The sequence below is a fragment of the Parasteatoda tepidariorum genome, chromosome 10 (assembly GCF_043381705.1).
Source record: "Parasteatoda tepidariorum isolate YZ-2023 chromosome 10, CAS_Ptep_4.0, whole genome shotgun sequence".
Classification (NCBI taxonomy): domain Eukaryota; kingdom Metazoa; phylum Arthropoda; class Arachnida; order Araneae; family Theridiidae; genus Parasteatoda; species Parasteatoda tepidariorum.
This window is the reverse complement of record NC_092213.1, coordinates 17502206-17527221: the sequence shown is the minus strand read 5'-3', so window position 1 is coordinate 17527221 and position 25016 is coordinate 17502206. Positions and strand designations below refer to the sequence as shown.

Sequence of the window (25016 nt, the reverse complement as noted above, 5' to 3'; positions counted from 1 at the left end):
GTTGGAACCGGGAACTTGCTTCATTAGCAATATCTACGAATCCCTGTATCTTTCCATCATACAAAACAAACTTTTTTAATATTGAGATAAAAAAAAATTTGCGAAGCTCCAGAATTTCTTTAATACTGCACGCAAGGGATCAAATAGTTTTAAAAATTATTTGCTACTATAGTTCGCATTTCGCAAAAATTCAAATGGTTTTGTTAAAAAATAATTGTTCAAAAAAATATACAGTTCAGGAAATGCTGAAATGATAGTTTTAGCTCATAAAAGGGATATTTATTTCGAACTCTATTTTAATACAGAAAGAATTTTCAAAAGACTGTAAACACACTATAAGTGTTAAACGCGAGGAGATTTTCCAGTAATATGACTAAATAAATAGTCTAAAAAAAGCAATAAGAGGAAAGTTAAAAGAGAAGCCCAACACGTAATCTAACTTTTTTATTTCAGTTTATTTTCTATTATTTATTTTCGTCATTTTATGTCACGTCATAGTTGTTCCATTTGCAGGTGCTTTTCTAGTAAATTCTATACACAATAAGCCACCCGCATGCTTAAAGGTCAAGAAAAAACTATTCTCAACGATTAATTTGTAGAATAGTAACTAACCTACGTCAGAGGATTCTGCCTGACGTGTTTCTACCTCTATGACATTAAATATCACAAAAACCATGATTTTCGAAAAATGATATTATGGATATTTGCGTATAAATAAATCAGTTGCTCATAAATAATAACAACATAAGCATGACAAATTAGTTTTAAAAAAATCCAGAAGGATGTGATTGTTTTCAATGCAACAGCAACAATTAGGGCATTGTTTATTAGTTTAAAAATGCGAACTCAGAAAGACATGATTTGTTTAAAAAAAACCAAGAAGAATACGAACGTGGTTCATTAATTAAAAAATGCAAACTCAGAAAGACATGACAGATTTCAATAAAGCAAGGGCAATACAAATGTAGATCATTAATTTCAAAATGTGTATTTAGAAAGACACGATTGATTTCGATAAAGCAAGAACAATACAAACATGGTTCATTAATTAAAAAATGCAAGCACAGAAAGGCATGATTTAGTTCAATAAAACAACAATACGAGTATGGTTCACTAATTAAAAAATCAATCATATTGTATTATTGATTTAAATATAGATTTTCGTTATTAAAAACAAATAAGCAGTAGGCAATTATGTAACAGACATTGATAACATATCTCATATTATATTGCGGAACCTAGAGCACCTGAGAATGTCATAATTCAAAGGGTTTAATGTCTGTAGGAACCCAAAAGGTTGAATGTATATCATGATGCGCAAATATTAAATTACGCAATAAACATTCCAAAGGACTGTTACAAGTAGTTTTGAATTTATGTAAAAGTCAATTGGGGAGTTAAAACGATCTCCCCCGATGGGGAACTTGGTGACACTCGTTATTTGACTGCATAAATAAATATTTACAAGAGGAAATTAAAGAATGTATGTCAAGAAAGCACATACAATTATAAAAAGTTTGCTCAAAATATTCACTTGGGACATTCTATTGCAGCAGACTCTAAATTATTAATAAAAGTTTGGAATTTCTTCATAAATGCATAGAAAAAGGCTATTCAAGTGCGGCTGCATTAGTATGTGACATTGCTTATTAACTATATAAGTTTAATGGCATTAACAAAATAAAATATTTGAATATTTTAAACCAACAGGCGAGCATTTACAAACACATTTTAATTTAAATATTATAATTTCAGTTTACTTTACAACAGTCGTTGAACAGGCGACTCAACTTTCGAGCTTACGACTACTGATGTTCAACTCCGTGGCCTTGTAATTTTAAACCCAATTCAAAAGACGGGAAACTTCTGCATCAAGTATTGGGAGAAATTTGCCTTAGAAGCGGACTTTTTGAGGAAAAATAAACCGCATTTGCGTTTCATGCAGAAGGAAACTATGAAAACCTCCCACAGTTAGTTTGATGGCAAGTGGACTGTAACCCATGATCCGTCTATCACGGAGAATAATTTACGACAGCACTATGGTCGGTGCGAGCCGGGTGTGGAATTCATTTCGACTAGCCAAAACTGGGATTCAAACCCGGGTAACCTTATTGGGAGGCAATCGCTCTAACCCCTGAGCCACCGTGGCTCAAATTTTATATTTGAGGAAGTTTATTATGTTTGTTTCGTGATAGCTGCAATAAAATCTAAATTTCGAAATGAATGTTCAAGAAGAAACCTGACGATTATTCAGCTCCCCTGAAACATATTTTTATAAAGTTTACCGCTTCAAGAATGTTACTATTGTTCTAATTTAATAATTTCTTTTTATGAAAAATAAATAAAATTTTTTTTTTTTGCTTATTAACCGTTGAACCATAACCATTGAATCAGTAGATTAACGCCTAAAATGTATGTTCTTTATTTCTTGAAATCATGTTTAGAATATAAATTCAAGGAGATTTCTTTAATGTTTGTTGTAAGGAATTTTACATTTCCTTAAAACGTAAAGTGTTATTAATGATAATATAACACACTAAATGCTCTATTTAATTGAAGTTTTTCATTTGATATTGAGGAGGAAATAAAGGACTGCTAAATTCTAGTAGGCTAAATATCATCAATCAATCAATCAAAATCATCAGGCGAAATCTAAAAATCAGGCGAGCATTTACAAACACATTTTAATTTAAATATTATAATTTCAGTTTACTTTACAACAGTCGTTGAACAGGCGACTCAACTTTCGAGCTTACGACTACTGATGTTCAACTCCGTGGCCTTGTAATTTTAAACCCAATTCAAAAGACGGGAAACTTCTGCATCAAGTATTGGGAGAAATTTGCCTTAGAAGCGGACTTTTTGAGGAAAAATAAACCGCATTTGCGTTTCATGCAGAAGGAAACTATGAAAACCTCCCACAGTTAGTTTGATGGCAAGTGGACTGTAACCCATGATCCGTCTATCACGGAGAATAATTTACGACAGCACTATGGTCGGTGCGAGCCGGGTGTGGAATTCATTTCGACTAGCCAAAACTGGGATTCAAACCCGGGTAACCTTAGTGGGAGGCAATCGCTCTAACCCCTAAGCCACCTCGGCTCAAATTTTATATTTGAAGTAGTTAAAATAAAGTAGTTCATAAAATCTATATTTCAAAATGAATGTTTAAGAAGAAACCTGACGATTATCCAGCTCCCCTGAGACATTTTTTCATAAAGCTCACCGCTTCCAAACTGTTACTATTGCTCTAATTTAATAATTTCTTTTTATGAAAAATAAATTAATTGTTTTGTTTTTTTGCATATTAACAATTGAACCATAACCATTGAATCAGTAGATTAACGTCTAAAATGTATTTTTTTTATTTCTTAAAATCATGTTTAAAATATAAATTCAAAGAGAGGAATTGTTTAAGGAATTTTACATTAAGGAAAGAGAGGAATGTTGTAAGGAAGTTTACATTTTTTTAAAGCATAAAGTGTTATTAATGATAATATAACACACTAAATGCTCTATTTAATTGAAGTTTTTCACTGGATATTGAGGAGGAAATAAATGAATTGCTAAATTCTAGTAGGCTAAATTAATCCTAGCGATAATCTAAGATATGAGAGTGTGACACGTGATTCGTAACCACCTATATTTTCATGTAAGTAAGCATTTACAGCTAGAGTAGTGTGGGTGGGACACTATTACATATAATTTAATAAGTAATGAGATTTCGTAGTTTTAGTCTAGACTAAAGAAACAGCGTAACAAATTTTCCTTGAAGAAAAAATCTATTGGTTCAATTCAATTTGATAAATTATTGAAAAACGTTCAACAAAGCTGATTACTAAGCTACAATAGTACGTTAAACGTTCAGCGAATTTAGGGCTTCAATTTTGTGTTCAAAGCAACTTGATAAATTATTGACATAGGTTCAATAAAATTGATATTCAAGCTGCAATATTGCGTTGAATATTTGAGAAATTTTTGGCTTGGATTTTATGCTAAATGCAGCCTGACAAATTATTGACATAGGTTTAATAAAACTGATAGCCGAGCAAAAATATTACGTTGAACATCTGTCGAAGTTTAGAACTGCAATTTTGTCAAAAAAAGTAGACAAGCTGTAATTGGCGTGCATAAAATTGAGACATAAATGTTTTTGCTTTGAAATTTCAACATCTACAGAAACAGTAAATATAACGTAAGAAAACCACATAGATTGTTCAAAAGATCTATAACCATTTCGGTACAACGGATAATAAAGTTCACTATCCCTGTTTCCGTGTCTTGTAGTTGATACTTGTTTAAAGTATCAAATCAACTGTCTATGTTTTTAACTTTCTTCATATATTCAATTCTCGCGTGGTTCTGTATGTTATCGTACTTCAGCAGCTAGATAGCGTATGCTTAAAGGAAGAAAAAAAATTTCTGAGATTTCTTTTCTCATATCTTTTTCTTATTTTTGTTCAAAAAGGACTGAAAGAGCAATTTTTTGTTATTAAACCTTAAGAAAATGGGGAGAAAAAAAATCAAAAACGTCCACTGCATTTTATTTATACATACTTCCATCTATATCTCATACCTTCAATATAAATGCTGAAAGAAAAAAGACCTGAATGCTTCTTATATAGCTTGCTATTTCTTTCTAAATTGAAAGAAATAGGATAAATAGCTAAGCCGTTTTGATAAAGAGTTGCAAAAAATCTGCTAACTCATTTAGAAATCTGAAGAAGAAAAAAAAGGGTTTTAGCTCCCCGTCGAGCTATTTCTTTTCCCCTTTTATTCGAAGACTCGATAGAAGAAATAGAATAGTCTCTGGGTGACCCTTACACAGACTCCTACTGAAACTCTATTAACTCCCCAAGAGTTTCCACTTCGAAGTCTTCTGGGAAGGATCACGTGACCACGGAAGTGATCAAAAACTTCCGTCATCTCGGTATTTCTTACGTATAAGCAGTTCTTTGAATAAATGATATCTGATTACAAAGCACTCTCGGAGAAATAAAAAAAAGAATAAATAAATAAAAAAAAATATATCGCATGGCTTTGATCAATGAATCGTAATGATAGCCCTTTCAATGAATTATTCATTAGATAGCTCCTTACTTCCGTCGTCTTGCAAATTTGTCTATCTGTAGACGAATTTTTTATGGAGCTTTGAGACTAGAATGCTTTAAAAAATATTCGGTAAAAGTACATATTTAATATATTCGTTATTAACTTTATCGTCATCCTCAGATTTAAGAACGTAATATTTCAAGGATAAAAAAAAATCTGGTAAAATTACCGCACTTTACAATTAATGGTAAAAAAACTACAATTCTGGTTAACAAAACCAAAATATTTAACCATTCATTCAGTAATTTTTCCTTTCATATAATAACGATTTACCTCAGATCCTGGTTTTCAGAATTATAGTTTTATTACTAAACATTTAGTGAAAAATATAAAACAGAAAAGTAAGTTTAACTAGATAAAGGGTTTTTGCGCCATTCTCTAAGGTATCACGATAAAACTACTAAATTTTACCACATTTACCAAATTTCCAAATTTACCAAAATCACAGTTCAAAGACCCATATCTTATTGTTAAATTTAACAAAATTACTACTTCAGCATATAGGTAAAAATTACTGAGCTTTTTGATGTTTCCATAGAACCAGAAACATGGTAAATTTTACAATAATCTGGTAGTTTTGACCATATTTTTTTCTCATTGTGGAAAAGAATGCTTTTCGTAATTCAAAATATGCCGAGCTTAAAAATGACCAAAATCTTTTCAAAAATTCCAGGCGTGTAAAAAATTGTATCGATCACAAACTGTTTTAAAAAATTTTCTGGTTGAAAAATTACTAAAATGCATATATTTGAAATCTATTTTTTTTCTCTTTAAATATCCGTAACTGCCATTCAAATTTTTTTACACTCTTTATGATTCAGTCAGTATGTCTCTTAACTGTATGAATCTAACAGAAAGAATAACGTTCAAAATTCGATACTTGATATCGTTCTATGAGAAGGCTTAGTCACGAGTGCGTTGGCAGTTTATTGATGCTACAAGACATTAAAGCAATAACATTTCTCTTCGTAACTACAAAATAATGGTTGTTTGTTTGGACCGTATGTATAGAGAAAAAAAAGAAGATAGAAACGTAGGAGGGAAGGTTTTATAGCCACTATTTCTCCAATCTTTTATCTTTTATCTTAAAAGACACCCATTAGTTTTCTTTTTTTTACAATATTTTAAGACCAAACGGAAATAAACAGGAAAGCAATGAGTTTTTCCATAAATATGCACTGAAAAAAAACCTATATTCAAAACTACCAGAATATTACAAAATTGATCGCGTGTCTGGTTCTATGAATAAACCAAAATACACCTCGGTAATTTTTACTAAAGCGCTTTGGTAATTATTTAGTAACTTTCATAATAAAATTGTTTTTTAATATATGATAAAATTTCGTAAAAGTGGTAAAATTGGGTAATTGTATCATAGTACTTTTGAGCATAGTATAAAACAATTTATTCTGTCAAATTAAATTTTCAACTTTACTTTTTTTCCTAAGTGTGTGGTCATTAGAAATATAATTTTGAAAGTCAGAATATTCGGTTCATCGTTACCGTATGAACAGAAACCGTTACCATATGAATTTAAGTACCGTATATTCTGCTTTTTGTTACCAGAATTATGATTTTCGTACGATAAATATCAATACCATAAAGTACGGTAATTTTGCCAGAATTCTTTTCTTCGTGTGAAAAGTATTTTTTTTGAAAATTATATGTTTCTAGAACCATAGCTAGAATTACATATAAATGTAAAGAAAAATGTTAATGGATGAAAAACTTACAACAATAATCATATATTGATAGCCTATGTATAATATTTACCTTGAATAGCATATATTTATCTTCAAGCGAATATTACTATGTAAAATAATATAGCGAATATTTCCATGTTAAATAACATATTTGAAACCTCTATAACTTAATTTTTTAATTCCATTTTCAGTTTGTGTCATTATTGAATAAGGGTTATTGAAAAAAAAAAACTTAAAGAGGACAATTTATACGTAATAGCGTCGAAAAGTAATTTACAAACACATCTAAGTACAAATGACAAAAATGTTAGAATAGCAGGAAAACTGTTTCCTTACTGGTCAAAAAATCATTCTACATTGGTTTTTACCTGTTGACCTGAACTTTTAGGAATGATTTCAAACGCTAACGAAGTTAAAAATATATTCATAACTTTTCTGGTATTCATTATTTTCAAACTCTTTGGAAATAGCTTTACCTTGACTTAAACTTCTATTTAAAGTCTATGGCATTATAGAATACGAATAGTTGAAAAGAAATATTAGAAAGACAATAAAATAAATTCAAATGAAGTGGACAGTCATTTCACAATCACCCGTACGTTAAAAGAGAAAAGGTTAAAATACAGACAGTTGTTTCATCACTATTCCAAAACTTTTTCAACACTGTTTTTGCTCTTTTGACCAGGATTTCTGGGAGCCATTTCACATTCAAAAGAAAAATAATGAATCAATTAATGACTAATTGTTTGCTCTATATTCTTATAATGTCTGAAAACTTTTTACTTTGATTCTTATAAGTCTATTTTTGTTTCAGTTTATAGTACAGAAATAGTAAAAATTATTTAACCTTTAACTTTCTTAGGTAGTTTAGGTGCTGCGAATTTAACAGGCGAAAACTGAAAATATAGTCTTATTTTATTTTTAAATAATATAGTTAACTTAATTTTTTATCTTCTTTAATATAGCAGTAAAATGGCTGAATCAAGATAATACTCTTCTTAATTTACCACTCTTCTTTAATTTGCCATTTTCATATTCTAAATCCAAGATTTACAGATGGTTAATCCTAGATTTACAGTAAACGCACTAAAGTTTATTGTAAATAACGATATGCTTTGCAATTAGTTTTCTCAATTTATAAAATGTAAATCCTATTTTCCACAGATTTGCATAGAGATTTAGTGCAAGGCGAATGATATATCAGTCTTTGATTGCAATTTTAATATTATGCTATTAATTTAAGATCAGTATCTTAAATTATTATCCTAACACGCATTGAGCAATGTGTCGGAGTAATATGTCTTCGAAAAGTTGTCTCAAAAGATTAATTACATAAAATGATTGCAATAATTAGTCATTCTCCAAAGGTTAGTTTTACTTGTTTATTCAAGTTTCGTTCGTTTATTCAATTGCAAATTTGCATTAACCATACACCGTTATGATAAATCCTGTACTCGTCTTGGCTAATGCTCTGTTGCTCTCGTGTTTCTAGTAAATGATAGAGAAGAGATAGAATTGGGAAGATTAATCACTTTTGACAGGTTTTAAGTCACAAAGGGATGAAGGATTACAATTAGTGCCCACTGAAAGATATGTAGTCATTTTGTAAGCATTGAATTATGCTGCAGAAAGCCGCTGTTAACAACTGTGATAGTCGCTTTTTTAAACACGTTTAACTGAAAAGGTTAAAAACATGCATTAATATTAGATTCGGATTAAATGATTCTTTTGGATTAAAATTAAAATATGACATTTGAACTAGAACAAAGTTTTCCTACCTTTTATTTTTCAAAAATTAAGGAACCAATATCCAGGTTCGTATGAGAAACTTATTCTGGATTAAATTGTAGCTTAAATAAGCGGAGGATTATAAGAGAGGTTCCAGACTTTTCTTTTCTTTACCTGTGAAATATCACATATAAGGTTCAGGAAAAGTTTTATTCTGGATGAAAATTGTGCTAAAGAATAGGATTAGAACAGATGTTCACAACTGTTTTTTTATCCACCCATAATGTGTTATAACTTTAGACTTAAAAAAAATACTGAGGATTAAAGTACAGCTTAAAAACTTGAATTGGAACAAAGTTTCTAAAATTGTTTCATTGTCAATATTATCTTCCAAGAACATTTTCTCTTGGAATAAAATTGTTCACACAGAATCAATCTGGAAACAAGGTTTTCCTACATTTGTCTTCATATATCAAGAGTCATTTACTAGATTTAGGAGAAAATTTCATTCTGAATTCACACTGAACTAAACGAATTTGACTAGAACATAGGTCACCAATGATTTTTCTCCATACATGAATTATCACATATTATGTTGATAATTTTTTTTCTTGCTGGATTGAAATCAAGTTTTTAAAAAAATGAAGAAGATCAAACGTTCCCAGCCTATTTTTCGCGCATTGTTTTGAATTTTTGTTCTCCTGGAGTAAAATTGAACTATAAAAAAGAGCTGGAACACAGGCTACCAATATCTTTTTCGCATGTTTAAAAAGATTTTTTTCTCCCGCATTGAAATTAGGCTATAAAAAATGAACTAGAAATTAAATTGGCGGCCATTTTTGAGCATTTTAGGTTTACAGGAGCATTTTTTTTTAAAAATGAAAATCGCATTAAAAGAATTGAACTAGAACAAAACTCCTCGATCTTTTTTGTTTATGTATTAGGTGTGCCATGCATTAGGACGAAAAAATAATCTGGATTGCAAAAATTAACCTTAAAATCTAAACTAGAACAGATGTTTTTATCAATTGTGTCTTCATATGATAGTCGTTACATTATAGTAGTCACACATTATCCCGAAAACACATTTCCTATAAGAGCTAAATTGTGCAAAACAAATTTGACTGGAAAAAAGGTGAAAAATATTTATACTAACCTGTTAGATGTCACGTTATAGTTTTAGAGGCAAAGTTTATTATGCGAAAAGTATTGAACTAAAACAGAAGTTCTCAGACTTTTTTTCATAACCTTTATGAGCTACTTATTAGTTAAAAAGACAAGGTTTCTTCTCCTGTGCTAAAAAAAACTAACAAGAACTTGGTTTTCAATCACGTTTCGTACCCCATAGGAAATATTTTCGGTTCATATCACTATACATATACATACAAGTTTTTTTCTTCAAAATTCTAGATACTCAAATAAATTTCTAAATTATAATTGAGGATTTTCATATTTTCATAATATTTTAAATATATTTATTTTAAATATATCATATTTTCATAATATTTATATCTCGTATCTCAAAATAGATGCAACAATTTTTTTTATATGTATATTATTTTAATAAAGTCTTTTTTTAGTTTGCAATTTATACGAAAAGCATAAGTAAAAAGCATATAATCTTTGAAAATTTTCATTTTAAACATTTCTATATTAATAATCTTTAAAAATTTAAATGGAAGAAAGATAATTATGGCTTAGTATAATTTCTTCCGAAATAAATGCAATAATTTTAAAAGAACAAATGTGATAAATTTCAAAAGAATGAATAGGTTTTCTTTCCATTTGTTAATATTTAAAATTTGGAAAAACAGAAATGTCTGACATTTAATATAAATTTATAATGTCAAATGTTACTGGGAAAGGGGGATGAGAGTTGATGTGTAGAACTACCACCAACTCCAACTCAAAGTTATGTGAATATCATAACAATATATTTTAATCCCTTTATCTAACAGTGCAATGTTACATAAACAAATGCTTTATGTAATGTACGTTTTATAATGTTATAAGGAATAATTTTAATTATGTTTAGCGCTTATGTAACGTACGAGGGCTTTTCAAGTAAGAGCCGTTTGAAAATAAAAACCAAACGAAAAAAAAATTACAAGAAGTAAATTTATTTTTCTGATTCTACATATGTTTCTCTTTTTTTCAAGATCGTTACCAAGTTTACTTAAACACCTATCATACCTATCAACTAGATTTAGAATACCCTGTTCACAAGAACTTACCGCCTGCTCTGATAACCAAGAGGTCACGATCGTTTTCACGCCTTCGCCATCATTGTTCAGGTTGCTGCCAAAATGATGCCCGAAGCATCAGAAAAGATCAAAATCACTTAGCGCAAGGTCAGGGCTGTTTCGATGGATGGTCCGAAATTTCTCGGCCAAGAGAATCCAATAAAACTTGGGTTGAGCTGTACAGAGAGTCATTGTCACGGAGTAGCAAAATTTGTCAGCAGGAAGCTTCGTTAACTTCACAAATCTGCCTTTGAATGTATACAGCAAACAGGTTTTTTTTCGACTTAAAATGCATCTCTGACTTTACTCTTCCAGCGGTTTTTTAAACTTGAACATTTTAAATGTCACAGAATTGGCCGTACAGGTTACCTACACAGCTGTAACTGAGCACAGTTGTTCCCAATGAACGCCAGAACACGGTGCAAGCACTCGTTGCGATGCACGAGTCGCCTATTTAGTGTACACAACAAAACGGTCGTTGCGTAAAAAACAGCCCTCGTATTTAAAACCGTTTAATCCGTAACAATGAATTTTGATCCATTTATAATGTCAAAGTTGCTGGGGAAGGAGGGGTGGTAGACGTGTGGGATAGAATCTCCATCAACTACATCTCAAGTTATGTAAATATGATAATAATGTATTTTAATCCGTTATAATATCCGTTATATATTTGAGGTATACCGGAACAATAACGTATGGTAAAATTGGACAGAAAATTATAATGATCTGAACACATTTTTATGTTTCTATCAACGGCTACCAGAATTAAAATTTCAGGAGAAAAATTAGTTCAATCCCTTATCGTAACATTAACTCAAAATTAAATTTAAAATTTCTTTGTTGTTGAAAGGAAACAGCAACTGTAAACTTTTTAAGTCACCTAAAACTAACTCTTAAACCTCTAGACTAGTAATAGCGAATTAGTAGCCAATGGCTACAACTGTAGTCATTAAAAATAGTAGCCATTTTTAGATAAGTATATGCGCCAGCTCTAGTTTTATTGATTTAATCTATACATTTATTAAAAAATAGATTGGTTGATATAAATCAGTTTTTATTTATTTGAATCCCATTTTATTTTAATGATCTTTTTATAAATATCTTAAAATTAACTCTTTGGAAATTAATTTGTAATGCAGGTTAACTCCATCAAAAGCAGCTCCATCATCTGACCTTGTGTTCTAGATCGAGTTAAAAACTACAAGTATATGGACTTGAACAATAGTAGTCGTAAACCAAAAAATTAGGTCATTTGTGCAACGTCACTTTCAAAATAAAATAATTTATAAGTGTCATGGTAGTTCAGGGGGTAGAGCACGCGCCTACCAAAGAGGTTATCTGGGTTTAAATCCCAGTGAATGAATTCCACACTCGCCGCAGACCGGCTGCAGCTCTAACATAAAATGTCCTCAGTGGTAGACTGATTATGGGTTAGAATCCCCTTGCTATCGGGCAAACCGTGGGAGGTTTTTGTGATTTTCCTCTCTATGTAACGCAGATGAGGGATAGTTCTAACAAAAAGTTCTACTCGATGGCTAGTTGATTCCAATGCTTGATTCGGGAGTTCCTTTCTCTTCTATATTGCGTTAAACTACATGATTAAGGAGTTGAGCATTAGTAGTCAGAATCTCAGAAATAGGTCGGCTTTTCAACGCCAATTATAAAATAAATATTAAAAAAAGATAAGATGTAACAAATTTAAATTATTTATTTATTTCGGTAAAACTGCAATTTTAATTTATATAAAAAACTAAAGACACTAATGACCTCTTTAAAGTAAACACATTTTTCCTCTTTAATTTTGCGTTAGAAATTTTTGACGATTACTTGAATTGATTTTATTTGATAACTCATTAATTTTGGAAATATATTTTTAACTATCGGAAATAAATTCTTACTATTAGCAGTGACCATTATTATTTATAAAAATTTCGAGAAATTTATTAGTTTGTCAATGACAAGTTTATAAGCTTAGTCTTTTAATCATAAATTGAAGGCCACCAAGTCTGTTGATTGGATCACAGATCTGGGATAATTAATGGTTGAAGAGTAATATATTCAGCATTTGGCTGTAATAAAGCCTGAATCTTAGTTTCAGCTGACAAATGAAGCTCGCAATAATGAAAGGAAACATTAATATCCAGGAATTTAATAATTGTCATGGAGTAGCAAAATTTGTCAGCAGGAAGCTTCGTTAACTTCACAAATCTGCCTTTGAATGTGTACAGCACAGCAAACAAGTTTTTTTCCGACTTAAAATGCATCACTGACTTTACTCTTCCAGCGGTTTTTTAAGCTTGAACATTTTAAAATGTCACAGAATTGACTGTACAGGTTACCTACACAGCTGTAACTGAGCACAGTTGTTCCCAATGAACGCCAGGACACAGTACAAGCACTCGTTGCGACGCACGAGTCGCCTATTTAGTGAACACAACAAAACGGCTGTTGCTTAAAAAACAGGCNCTGCACGTTAAAATTGTATATATATATTATTTTAATTTAAATTTTTAACTTGAGCTATTAAAATATATATTAAAAGTGCTAATATCCCATTTTCTATTATTGAAAAATAGTTTTATTCTAAAATTTGCAGATAGATTTTCTCGGTCATAAGTGTTAGGGAAATTAGGAGATAATAAATTCAATTTCTATTCGAGAAACTTTTTCCGCAGTCTAGAAAATTGTTAAAGGGTAAGTGCGTGTTTTAGGCTTCGTTATTAATGAATCTTTTCACGAATGGAACGAGGTGCAAAAACTTTTTTTTCTCATGCTTCATTATTCAACTGCAGCCCACGCAGTTAAGTGTTTTGGCTATATAATCGTTCTCAGAAGAAATCAGAAATTGTTATAAAATGCATAGAGGAAGTGTTTATTTTATAAGCATTAAGGGTTAATTCAAATTGTATATTGAAATTCGTCAACTAAACTTTAAAATTCAAAGTCAATTGATGCAAGTAACCTTTTGAAAGATTAAGGCATGCCATCAACTTTTAATTATTCTAAAGTAGTATTTATGAATAAATATGTTCTATAAATGTCACGGATTTCTAACTTTTTTGTCATTAAAGAACATACATAGCTACGAAGGCTCGGGGGCTAGAGCATTCGCCTTTGAATGAGGTGAACCGGGTTCGAATCCCGGTGATGGCTGGTCCATACGAATTCTGCATCTGGCTTGCACTGATCACAATGCTGACGTGAAATATCCTCCGTGGTAGATGGATCATGGGTTACAGTCCCCTTGCTGTCATGTTAACCGTGGGAGGTTCTCGTGGTCTTCCTCTTCATGTAAAGCAGATGCGGGTGAGTTCTATCAAAAAATTCTCCACGAAAGCAAATTTCTTGTCTTCTGGATAGGGCTCGAAATGACAAGGCTACGGAGTTAAACATAATAGTCGTAAACTCAAAAATTGGGTCTGCTATCCAAAGACGGTTTTATAAAATAAAATATAAGTACTTGAAAAAATATTTCCATAGTTATTTCCTTGCTTTTATTACTTCAAGTCGCTAGTGTTTTTACTTCTCAGTTTCGGTAATTTACAGATTTTCTTATATCGACAGATTATACAAATTTAATTATACCATTTAATTTACTGATACTCCTAATTTACTGATTTTTACACTATTAAGCTGGTTTAATCATAATAATTCATAGAACTGCTGATAATTAATTCATTTTCCTTCCTTCATTTTTTATTCTTTCTTTCCTCATTTAATTTATTTGCTGCGTCAAAAAGCATTTATGATAGAAGTTGCTACACTTAAGCGTTATTCATGAAATCAATCTGTGTCAATTGCTATTTGATTACAATAACTATATAATTACTATAGCTATTTAAAAACTGACCCTATTAAAAGGAGATAAAAATTTTATGTCAATTGTTATGAAACAATAATATAAGACAATTTCAACAGTTCATATTTTTTATCTTAAAAACAAAGTAGAACTAAAAACCTATAAAAATTCTATTTATGAAGCTGAAAATATATTTTTGCATTTATTTAATGCAGATTCGCTTTGCCTCACTAACATCAATATAATAACGGAAATATAACTATAAAAAATTGCTTATGTTTGCCATTTTTTTCGTTTATGTTTAATATTTCATGCTTAGCAGAAATTTATTTGCTATTATAATAGTCTGATATTAATATTTCTTTTTGAAATTACTTGGCATTGCCCAGAAGCTTTGAAAACATTAACAAAAATTTATAATGATGATCATTTATTTCTTTAAAATGTAAATTATATAAATAACAATATTTAAGCTCGCTATTTATTCAAATGACTTACTTTTCGAAGCTTATTTTGAGTTCAAATTTAATGCTTCTTATTTTTTTATTGGGGGGGGGGGCTTGAATGTCACAACCCTTTTTCTTATGTTTAAACAGTATTTTTTAGAATCCATAATTGCCTGAAGTCATTTTTAGAAGTGTTTAAAACGTTTCTAGTTTTAAATATGCAGTTAAAGAAGTCTATAAATGATGACATTAATTTGAAGAAATTCTTTCACCGAAGGGCGATTTTCTTTTTGTTAAAAATTGCATCATTTTTAAAAATAAAGACTACTTTGGTAAAACACGAATTTTTCATGAAAATGTAGTTAATACTTTGTATCACAAAAATAGAATTAAAAAGTGTTTAGTCATAATATAAGCGTCTTAAATTAGATAAAAATAATGTGATTTTATGCTGCCTTTTTTATAAAAAAATTGGTTTATGAGTATAAAATTGAATGAAACTTATTGTAATAGGAATTTAATGAGGATGGAATTATGATTATACTGCACATTAAAATTGAATGAAATTTAACAAAATTAAAAAAATAATAATAATGTGAATGAGTTCTTGAAATTGTTGTTATTATACATTCTATAACAAAAAATCGACGCACCAAGAAGCAATCATCCGATTGCTTTGAAATTTCGTATGCATGAATGTTTTGGCTCGATCAGGCTGGAGTGATGCCGACTGGGGACGTATAGTCTTTCGCGACGAATCCCGCTTCCAACTGTGTCCTGACGATAATCGAAGACGTGTTTGGAGACGCACAGGGCAGAAGGGGGATCCTGCCTTCACTATTGTACGCCACACCGGCCCTCAACAAGGCATTATGGTCTGGGGTGCCATTTCCTTTGACAGTCGGACCCCTTTGGTCGTCATTAGAGGTACACTTACTGCAAAGCGGTACGTCGACGACATCCTAAGACCTGTTTTGCTACCGTTCCTTTTGCAGCGCCCTGGGCTGGTTTTTCAGCAGGACAATGCCAGACCACATACGGCACGTGTTGCTATGAACTGTCTGCAAGCTTGTCAAACTCTTCCTTGGCCTGCCAGATCACCAGATCTCTCTCCCATCGAGCATGTCTGGGATATGATGGGAAGGCGATTGCATCTGGCACGGAATGTTGATGACCTCGTTCGACAATTGGATCGAATTTGGCAGGAAATACCGCAAGAGACCATCCGGGAGCTTTATCGGTCTATGCCACGCCGTGTGGCAGCTTGTATCCAGGCTAGAGGCGGGTCAACACCTTATTGAACTTGTTACTGTAACTCTGCAATAAATTATTCAATTGTTCTGAAATTTTAATCATTTACTATTCTGTACATTGTCTTCCTATCCACCAATTTTCGTTTCAATCGGACTACTCCTTCTTGGTGCATCGATTTTTTTGTTATAGATTGTATATCCCATTGCAGTTGAGAGAAATTTTATAAAATTGAATGTGTGAAAATTCTAAAGAAAATGCAATTAAGAATATAATTGGTTGGAATTATCTTTTTACTGCACGTTAAAATTGAATGAATTTGAACCAAATAAAAAATAAAAAAATTCCAATGTTTGCTTGAAAATGCTGCAATTATATATCACCTTAAATTTGAAGAAAATTAAATAAAATTGCATAAAAATCATTCTAATCGGGATTTAATTAAGAAAGGATTATTAGTATACAGGACATTAAACATGAATGAAATTTAACAAAATTCAATAAATATTATTCAAATTGGTGATTGAAAGTATTGTCTGGATTTATCACGTTAAATATGAAAGAATTTAATAAAATTGAATTAAATCTCTTCTAAAAGGTTTTTTGATAAATTAGCATTAAACAGCACATTAGAATCGAATGAAATTGAACAAATGTGGAAGAAACTTATTTTAATGGGTAATTAAAAGAGTACGCATTACAAGACATATGAAAAAGAATCAAATTTAAATAATTTTATTGAAAATGATACTAAGTGTTTAAAGTATTGTCAGTATATGCCACATTAAGATTGATAAAAATTTTAAGAAAATGAATGAATACTTAGGAGAGGTTTTATTCAAAAGCACCTTAAAGCTCTTTATTGAAGGGAAAAAATTGAGAGAAAAGAAATTATATAGTTTTACATCCAAAATATTTTTTCTAAATATATGTTTTGAACGCCTTATAGTTGTAATACAGACAGCGTTTTCTGTTTTTTTTTCTACGTTATAGCTACAAGGAATTGTAGCAATATGCTTTTTTTTTTTTTAATTTTAAAAGGAAAATCTTGTTCTTTTATTTTCAGAGAAAGTTTTGTTTAATGAACCATAGCGCATTAATGTGAAAGAAGAGCAGCCCTTACAAGAAAACAAGGTGTTTTCGAGGTTGGCAGATATAAAAATTACACCTGAGGTAGAAAACGAGGCTCTGTTTTGCACCAAATAACCATTAATAAACCTCAATTTGAACCTTATTTACATCTCACAAAATCAACCTCATATATAACTTGGAAACAATTTAGTTTAGTTCGGAACAAATTATTCACACCAGGAATATGCGTATTTGCTTAAAGTGTGGAAAAAAAGTGATCCGTTCACCTCAAAAACAACCTACCTAAGCTGGGTTGCTCTAAAGTATATTTCCATCAACCTCAAGACAACCACCACACGTGTGCATAAAAACTACTTCATACACCTTGGGAGGTTGATTTCTTAAGATTGTTTTTGCAATCAACTTCGAATATACCTCAAATCATCACTGACACCTCAAAACAGATCAAATAAACCTCCAGAATACCTTAAATTGCTGTAAGGTTGCATACAAGTTCAAGATATTTTTTGAATTAAACAATAATTATTATCAATCATCCTCTCAATGTGTGAGTGCTTTATTATTTTATGTGGTAAGGAAAAATATATATTTAATAACTGCGTTAAAGTGCATCAAGTCGTACGCTTGTTATCATCACAATTTTCTTTTTCTCATAATTGTACCATAGTTTACTGAGTAATAACCGTTGCAGTATTTTCCCGAATGAAGATGGCTTAAGATTTTTAGTACCACATTTTAGCTCCTGGGAAAAAATTCTTATTTTCATTATTCATACTTATTTATTGCGTACTCTAATCTTCCAACTCTAATAACACTAGCGTCTCAAAAATACATATTTGATAGTAAAAAAACAATAATAATTGAAAGTTTGTAATCAATATGTAAATGGTTTTGTTATTACAAATTGTACCTTACTCAATAGAAAATAGCTAAATTATTTCTATATCATGCTAGGAGGATAGGCTCCTGTTCGCTCCTGCTCACCAGTGTCAATGATTGCCTCACAATAATAGCTATTGTTTCGTCACAATAAGAATTTCTGGATAAAATAATGGTAAAAAGTGTTGGTTCCTTGAATGAAGCTTCAAAAAATCCATTTAACTACGAAATCCCGCTTTTACCGTAAGATTTTAGACCGTAATTTTTACTGCACTAATTATTAAATTATTGTGATTCTGTGATATTACAGTAAATCTTATTGTTTTAAAACTAAGCTAGATCAGCTTTTGTGAATGCTCACGATAAAAAATACAAGTACATAGTGTGCTAGAACCATTTACCATAACTTCAGCAATTTAATATAACGCATCTACAGTTTTGGCATAAATTATTCACTTGAAGTTATTCACTTGTATATGTACTAAAAGAATCGTGTTTTTTTACTCTTCCTTCGTCCAAACGTTCCTCTCATGATATGCATTAAGATCCGATTTGTTAACATAAATAATTTTTCTCTGCAAACAATTTCAAAAATAACATTCAAAATAACAATAAAATTACAAGTTATTAGTTCAAATTAGTCAACAAAATTAGTGAGCTTTTAACCAATATTTAATATGTTAACTTACCAAACAGGTTGCTGATATATTATATACAATTTTTGCATGCACCACATTGCGCCTGAAGCTGATCGTTTATTCTAAATCATTTAATGAATCTCTTTATCTGACAAATGTAAAAGTATATTATAGTGATTTTGGCTTAATCCTAATATACGTTGCACGGTGGATTTGGTTACATGGGTGATGTTTTAGGGGGGATCAAATTTGCAATGTAGAATTGATTTAGTTATACTAGAATTTTACTGTAATTTGCACAATAAATAATATTGTAAAACGGTACAAAAGAAACGAAGAAAATTTTGGTCGGAATATGTTTAAAAAAAATGGTTTCGTCAAAAACGAAGAACTTTCCGTGTAATTTTAGCATTCATTTTTCTACAGTAAACTTTATGACTAAAATGTTTCTGTTTTTATAAAAAAAGTAAATGTTAATGCTTTTATGAAAAATAATGTTCGTCGGATATTTTTCTTACAATTACATTAAAGAAATATTTTTCAACGTGAAACCTACCTTATGGTGGTTATTTGCAATAAAATGAACTCATGTCTCAACTAATATTTCCTGCAATCCATATTAAATTCTAATATTCCGAAGAAATATATTTAAAAAAAAGTTGAATGAAAATTTTTCCGAGTGTTAAGTTTTTCAGAAAGATATTGATTTTATTTACGTTAGGTTGAGTTCGTTTCGATTTTCGCGATATCCAGGGTATATTATTACTTCTACTTCAAGAAGTTCAGAGACACAGAGCATCGAAAATTTAATATGAAGGTGAAGAATCACTTAAAATGCTTACTCTGTTCATATTCATATATACCCAGATAGCAGGCAACCTAACGGCAAACGCAGTATTTTTATTTACATTTAGTTGGCATAGTAAGGCTGATTAATTAATATTTTTATAAACTTAGTATAAATATTAGCTTGCTTCATTAAAGATTAAATGCAAAGAACTCGACATAAAGAATCTTTTTTTTAGCTTTTACTGAAAGTGAAAGCTAAAAATAAGATATTGATTTTATTTACGTTAGGTGTAACGTTAGGTAGGTTACGTTAGGTAGGTACGTTAGGCGCAATTTAATATATGTATATATATATACATATATATATGTCACGGCCGAAATGCGAAATAATTGAAACGATCAATTATTTCGCACTTTGGCCGGCCATTTCGCGAAGTGGCCACGAATTTCCGGCCAAAACGCGATGTGTTCATTCAAGAATGCTCGGGCAAATGCATACCGGGCAGTGGCACTTAACTAGACCTAGTACATATTTCGGACATTTACCAAAGGTCTAGTTCAGTGCCACTGCCCGGTATACATTTGCCCGGTATATCCTACACTGATGTTTTTTAAGGTTCAGTGCCACTGCCCGGTATGCTTTTGTCCGATATACATTTGCCCGGTATATCCTAGACTGATGATTTTTTAAGGTTCAATGCCACTGCCCGGTATGCATTTGCCCGGTATTTATCTTATAATCTATCGTCAGTAAGTATTAAAATATCGAATAAATGTAATTATATCATCGAATAAATGTAATCTATCGTCAGTAAGTAATAAAATATCGAATAAATGTAATTATATCCGGCCAATTCCCGAAATCAAGAAAAGATCGGACATTGGTCAGCCAATTTACAGCGTTCTTGGCCAATTCACGAAGTGGCCGAATTCGGGCTTTGGCCGTCACAAATACATATCCAGGTACAGGCAACTACTCTGTGAACGTTGTATTTTCTTTTTCATTTAGTTGGCATAGAAAGATTGACTAATTATCTACATTGTCTAAGACTGACTAACTACTAATTGTCTATTTGACTAATAATCTATTTTTTAAACTTCGGGGAAATATTAGTATGCCGTTCTTGTTCCCTTAAAGATTGAAAAAAGACTAGCGACAATCTTATATTTTAGCATTTACTGTATACCTTTTCTCAATGATAGCTTTGTCCTAGCTCGCAAATGCAAAATTTTATTTGCGTTAAAACTTTGAAGGATTAGGCCGACATTAACTTTTAAAGTGTTAAGGAGAGTATATAAAAGCCTGGTCAAATAATTCTTGTTTCAGTGCTGGCTATAAATGAAACTTGAGAAGGTGAGTTTCTTTAACAGTTCTACACCAAATTGTTATGGTCAAGCAACAAATGATTTTTTTTCTAGATCAATTACATGATTGGCTGTGCTTTAATTTTTTTTTAAAAATATTTATGTAGTTAAATATTACCAAATATATTATTCAATATTTATATTTTGAACAAAATATCAAATATTCGTAGCTATCCCTTTCAGGGGCAGAGGGAAACATTACCAAACTTATTTCTCTTAATAATGAAAGCCAAAAAAATTGTGATGGTTTTTACTTTTTAAACTGCATGAAATTTAACAAACCTTATTTAAATTTTGGAAAAAAATTAAAAATAAATGTATCATGTGCATACGCTGTTTCGCAAACGATGACCACATTTCTTTTGGAATTCCTTGACAAAATTGTTTATTTACACTTTCTTAACTGGTTAAAGCTTGATAAAAATAATATATTCACTCTTAAACCTTAACTTTCAATTTACAATATAGCCAATATTATAGAAAACCCATATAAAAAGTTTCAAATAATTCTATAATAAATTTTTTCCTACTATGTTAGAGTAAAGAGATGTTCCCAAAATAAATGTGTTTCAGAAAATGTATTTAAACTATGTAATTGCCGAAAATTACTGCATTAACTTAAGTTGTATTTTTCGGTACTAAAAATTAAATAATTAAAAATCATATCACTCATTTTTGTAGAAATCATTCATTGTTATTTACTGTAAAAACGGTTTTCTCAAAATTGAGTAAGAATGTATCAAAATAGCTCTTAAACATATAATAACTGAATCTGAAAACTCCATATATTCAAAATTGAAACAATATGCCAATGCGTACTAATTTCCTAGTTCATTGGTGCAGATCCACAATCCCACAAGTCCCACAGGCAGCCAACGAACACCTCCCTGAAACATTTCTCCGGCAACATCCTTTTTGAGATTGTGCATTTTGAATATAAATGGGTAAGTTTCAAATTTGTGTAGACATGATTTTCAAATTCGACTATTTTTTGGTTTGGAGCCGTTTTGACGCATTTTTGCTTAATTTTTAGAAACTTTTTTAGAGTGTTTTTAATATTTGAATTGAAGGGTACTCTTTAATTGTATCTGAGATAGAAGAAGCTTAATACTAAAATTTAAAGCAACAAAAAAAAAAATTAAGAAAATCTTTTCAACGATTGTCAGTTTTTTAAATGTCTAATGTATTAAATCTGAATATGTACGTTCATAATAAATGTCTATTAAAGCGTCTAAGCCAGTAATTTCAAATTGAGATCTCTCTAAGAAAATAGATTTTCAAAACAGAAATACATCTTTTGTCTATAATTTTAACATCATCCTTTAGGACTATTCTCCCTCTTAATACGAAATAGAATATTGTTGCAGTTTTGTTGTCGCTTTTACAATTACTTTATTCAGATGTACGACTTGCTCCAGTTAAGTACTTTCTTCGTTAAACTAGAATCATTTAAATAATTGAGTTTTTTAAGAAATTTGTAGATGCGTTTACTAAAAATAGCCAACTGCCATCCATTACTAGACATTAAATGTTCGAAGCTTGTAGAAAAGACGATTATATTTTCCATTCTACGATACACTATGATACAAGGTATCATGATAAAATTACCAAATTTTATCACATATTAGAAAATTATATTTTATTATTAATTTAACTAAAAAATCATAACCAAAGCATTTCGATAAAAATTACGTAGTTTTTTGGTGTTCTCATGAAACCAGAAATGCATTAAATTTCGCCGTATTCTAGTAGTTTTGACCATGCTTTTTCCCAATTTATAAAACACGTTTATCCGAAGAAAATAAATAAATAAAAAAAGAGAAAATAACATTAATAAAAGGGATCTAGACTTTCAGTTTTTCAGCAGATTTCCTTTCTAAGCTCTTGGGACTATATTTTCTAGTTTGCAGCAATCAAATACCGTTGGAGGTTCAGAAAAAAAATACGTCTAAAACGTATTCTTTCAGACAAAATAAATACGATTTAGATCTGATAGCATAATTTAAAAAACATTTAAGCGAATTAATTAGAATATTTATGTTTAAACCTTAGAGCTATTAAAATGTCATCTTAGTACATGAAATTTTGTGCATTAGATCGAAAGTTAACAAGGTGGCATCGAATGCAAGTAAACGTGTTACCACTATATAATTTTAAATAATGCAAGAACTGTATCTATTATTTTTTAATTTATTTCATTTATTTAAAAAAAATTAAAAATAAATGAAATACTTTTTATTCATGGCACAAATAAGAATTACATATTAATTAGCAAAAAATTTGGAATCGAAAAGACGTTATTCGTCATATTTTGTTAGCCAAAGATTAGTAAATAATGAAGATTTTTGATCAAAAAAGGCTTTAGAATATGAAAAATGTGAATTCTTTCCATACGCTAACATGAAAAGAGATTTGTGATCTTGAAAATTAATCCAGTTTTACAGAACACTTTTATAAATTTCGATGTGACACTCATAAATTTGAAAGCAAATACAATAAAATTATACAATTTTACTTGACAATTATCGAAGAGCTTTGGTAAAGATTTTGGTAAAATTAATGCATGGTAATATATGATTTTAAAATATGCAATAAAATCTTGTAAACGCGCTAAGATATGGACATTTTTTCATGGTATCTTAGCGAGTGGCATACGAACCATTCATTCGATTAAATTTATTTTTTAGTTCTATATTTTTCATTGAATGTGGGGTAATACAAATTATAATTTTAAATACAAAAATTGTTTCAGTAAACAGTTAAAATATGAGAGGAAATATTACCAAATGAATGGCTCAAATACAGTATATATATCATAGCAAAGATTGTAAAATAGAAAATTGTCCCTGTTTCTAAAAAAATTTAAAAATTTAAAGTCTAGCAGTAAGTTGTTAGGTTAATCAGGTAATATATTTTGGTTTCATTAACGAGAATTTTGCTTTTTTCTTTCTAAAAACAATGATTATTTTCTTAAAATTACTCAGAAAAATTATTCATTCAATCATTGCTAATAATTGAAAGTTTTTTTTAAATATTTTCAGGCCAAGAAATTAACAACTAAACAAGCAAAATTGGCAATTGCAAATTTCTCATTTTATTATTTGTAATGAAAGTAATGTCTAATAAGATAATTTTCTTATAATTTCTTATAATTCTTAAATCTTAAGTAGCTGGAAAGACGTCCAGCTTAAAGTTGGAGGACTTGTAAAGGTCTGATGTTCTCCATTGCTGTTTCTGAATTAAGTAAACTATGCAAGGTAACAATAAAGAATATCAATAAGAATAACTAGCTTCTCTTTTACAATTAAAAAATATATATCAAATAAAATGCAACATTATATAGGGATTTAAATTTTTCAGCTAATTTGACAGAATTTTAACTAATTATGAGCCAGACAAATCGCTATTTCTCTTTTTCTAAATGAAGAAACAAATATTAAAGGGACGAATTTTAAAAAAAATATTGAAAAAAAAACTAACTACTATAGATTAAATTAATCAATATCAATTTGCAATATCAATTTTGCAATAAAGAATATTTAATTGAGCTTACTTCACGAAAATTGTAGAACATGTATTTGTTGAAATCACATGCCGGTCTCAATGGAAAGAAGAACGATGCTTTCTTCCTTCACCTGTAAAGATTGAATACATCCTCCGTTGGAAAGAAGTAGCATCCCGCTCTTGGGCTTCCCTTGCGCATGCGCATTAACAAGAATAGTTCTTTATCAAAATAGTGCGCAATCTTTAGACACCTTCATTCATGGCGATGGGCGATAGTGCAACGCGAACGCAGACTAGAGAAGTTTGATGGAGTACCAATGAAACAGACACAGCTCATCTGTCTGTCATTGAGGCATTACATTAAACACGCATAAATAAAGCAAAGCATATGAAATAAAAATATTTAAAACTGAGAATTTGATTTTATTACTTAGCAAAAAAAATATGACATAATATATATATATATA

At 30.2% G+C, this 25016-nt stretch overlaps 1 protein-coding gene across 2 annotated transcripts in view; it reads right to left on the bottom strand.

Moving 5' to 3' along the window:
- The window catches only part of LOC107451782 (probable G-protein coupled receptor AH9.1), a 90066-nt gene that overhangs the window by 41679 nt on the left and 23371 nt on the right, over positions 1-25016 (bottom strand). Inside the window, exon 1 of one of the 2 annotated variants that reach the window (XM_016067991.3) lies at positions 24599-24706. The exons of the other annotated variant lie outside the window; for it this stretch is intronic. The gene's annotated coding sequence lies outside the window, so the exon portion shown is untranslated. Of the gene's footprint in view, positions 1-24598; positions 24707-25016 lie in introns of those variants that run through there. 2 annotated transcript variants of the gene reach the window in all.